Genomic DNA, 3,392 nt, shown 5'->3' with positions numbered 1-3,392 from the left:
CCAGACAAGCGCAATAAAACTTGGTAATAACTGGAAACACGGGGACACACACACACACACACATACACACACACACACACACACACACACACACACACACACACATACACATACACGCAAACACACGCACACAAAACACACCAACACAAGGAACACGTGTTAACAAATCAGATAGAACTGTTGTCTTATAGTAACTTCCAAAAGAATGATCCGCCAGTGAGAATGATCAGAGAAAATGTGACTTCCCCCTCTCCTCCCTCTCCTTCCCCCCCAACCCGGCAAGAACACCACCACCTCCACCTCTGTTGTCGTCGTTGTGTGAAGGACGACTGACATTCACACAAGTTCGTCAAGAAGAAATAATAAATAAACTTCTGCAAGACGTGAAGGTTCGACAGGAAGTTAACAGACCAGACAACGGGACTCTCTCTCTTATGCTCTTTACACAACTCCTCTCGCACCCATCTCCCCTACCTGTACAGAGTTAACGGTCCGCCGCCATCGTTAATGAACAGGTGAGAGCAGGCCAGGTGCACAAAAGCCAGATTCGGTAAGACACACTCCTGGATCTACCACCTTAACTCACTCTTATTCACTCTCATCAAACCTTACAAAAGTTGATAAACTCCGCGACCACATTACCATCTCGATCATCTCCTGTCCTCTTCCTCTTGACGGAGCTGCAGGAGGCTCTAGATATCGCAGAGCCTTTGATTGTGCAATGCCACAGAGGCCTCCTGAAGAAGGTGCGCCTCATAGGCATCCAGAGGTCTTCTCAGTGCCTCTCGGGGACCACGTACTGGGAGGACACTCAGGACAGTCGTCAAAGGACAGACCGCCCACTAGTACCCAGCAGGAGCCTCAGTGTTTGACCCGAGCCTCTTGAATATTTTTATAGACGACTTGCTCCAACAGCCACCACAGATGTCAACCCGCCTAAGTGACTGCATCCTTACCTGCTCCTGCAGACATGAGGACAGTCGACTGGTAGCTGAATTTTGCTCCACACCAACATATTTCTTCTCTGGGGAGTGGCCATCCCTCCTCGACCACATCTCAATCTTGGTAATGGTCACTTAAAGGGAATTAACATTTAACAAACAACATCAACAAAACAGCCTCGCTAAGAACCTTGGACCTGAGTCGGATGGTTCGCCTCTTCGTCGTGTTGCTGTCCCATAACACCACAGGTCCAGCCGTACCTTAAGTTTGCTGCCCAGCCTAGCCATCCCATCTCAGTAAGCTGAATAAAATTCAAATCTAACCCCTGTGGTTGGCTGAAAGTGGTCCAACCCTTCCCCACCCGGACACTGTTGAGACCCTCTCTGTGCTCTACCAAGACCTGACCCAACATCTGCTGCTTCACTTTTTATGTTCACACAAGTATAAAACTAACCTATGCATAAATATATATATATATATATATATATATATATATATATATATATATATATATATATATATATATATATATATATATATATATATATATAAACACAGTATATACTTGTATATATTTTTTTCTTCTTATACGCATTCCTGTATGTGTTTTAACACAAATTAAGCTGATACTTAGACTTACTAAGCTGTCAGCTAAATTTATATCTTGCTACAAGACAGAGCTTTCCTCCATAGTGTAATTTATGAATACATTATAACATAAGAGAAGGAGAGACAGAAAGACCGACAGACAGACAGAGATTGTTATCAGAGAAAGCTGCCTTTATCACACAGTGTAAACTTTTACGGTCACTCAGCGTGATGTGTGTTTGTAACTGATACAGGAAGAGAAGGGAGTGAGGGGGAAGAAGGAAGAGATGGAGAGATGGAAGGAGGAAGAGATGAAAGTTGGGAGCAGAAGGAGGAGGAAGGAAGGGAGGGAGGGACCTCCAGTCTCCCAGGCAACACAGGAAGACAGCTGCTGGCGATTAGGTGGACCAACGCGTGAGGTAAAAAGATAGAAGGTTCGGCAGGCTCGGGTCTTCCTCGCCTCGACCCACCGTGTTATGACTCCTGCCAGCCTCCTCCACCGTGTCTCCATCTCATATCTCGTTTTTACGTCTCGCTGGCGGCGGATGAGAAGTTTTATCTCGAGACATAAAACTCACACAGGGTTAGATATGTTCCTCTCGTGTGACCTTCCTTGTCTCTAGGTCGTCGAAATTCTGTCTCATTACAACATTGATAGGGTGAGGCGGTGGTGGTAGTGGTGGTGGTGGTGTTGGAAGTGGTAGTGGTGGTAGTGATGGTGGTGGTGTTGGAAGTGGTAGTGACGGTGGTGGTGGTGTTGGAAGTGGTAGTGGTGGTAGTGGTGGTAGTGGTAGTGATGGTGGTGGTGTTGGAAGTGGTAGTGGTGGTAGTGGTAGTGATGGTGGTAGTGGTGGAAGTGGTAGTGGTGGTAGTGATAGTGATAGTGGTAGTGGTGGTAGGGTTAATCGACGTCCCAGTTAAGAATAAAAGGGTAAATACTATCAGTCCTTATTTTAAAACAGTCGTAAGTTAATATAATTTTTTCACTAACGTCCCAATATAATAAAATAGAAAACAACAACATTATTTTTGCCTTAATTATGAAAAAAACCGTAGGTCAATTTTTTTTATATTTAGTTTACCTTAAAAGAGAGAAAATAACTTTGTTCTGTTTCTATTTTTCACTATAACTGACCTAGATAACTAACCTAACCTAACCTAACCTAACCTACCTACCCCCCCTCTACTGGTATCGTTAAGGTGTCTGCTCTTCAGGTGTTCCTAATTTCGGCGTAATTTGAGAGCCTCTGAGACCGCCTGCCTCATACTGCTGTTAATGACTCTCTCTTAGGCGCTTCTTGTGTAATTATGTAATACACTGATGGGGAGAGAGAGAGAGAGAGAGAGAGAGAGAGAGAGAGAACAGAGAAAGAGAGAGAGCAAGAGAAAGAAGAGAAAGAAAGAGGGAGAACAAAGAACAAGAGAGAGAGCAAAAGAAAGAGAGAGAGAACAAAGAACAAGAGAGAGAGAGCAAGAGAGAGAAGAGAAGGAAAGAGGGAGAGAACAAAGAAAAAGAGAGAGAGCAAGAGAGAGAAGAGAAAGAAAGAGGGAGAGAACAAAGAAAAAGAGAGAGAGCAAGAGAGAGAAGAGAAAGAAAGAGGGAGAGAAATAGAAATTGAAACAAGCAAGAAGACTAAAAGAGAGAGATGGGGAGATGACAGAGAGAGGTACTAGATCTGAGAAGGAAGGAAATTGAGATAAATAAATAACGAAGGAAAAACAATGCGGAAAAAAACGAGAGAGAGAGATAGAATACAAACTTTTACGTGATGGATTTAATGAGATCCACCTTTAAGAAATTGTCTTGTATTAACGAGGACAATATATTTTAATTGTCAACATTAATAATAGTCGTGTAAATT

The sequence above is a fragment of the Homarus americanus genome, unplaced genomic scaffold, assembly GCF_018991925.1.
Source record: "Homarus americanus isolate GMGI-L3 unplaced genomic scaffold, GMGI_Hamer_2.0 scaffold24523, whole genome shotgun sequence".
Classification (NCBI taxonomy): Eukaryota; Metazoa; Arthropoda; class Malacostraca; order Decapoda; family Nephropidae; genus Homarus; species Homarus americanus.
This window is presented reverse-complemented; position numbering follows the sequence as displayed.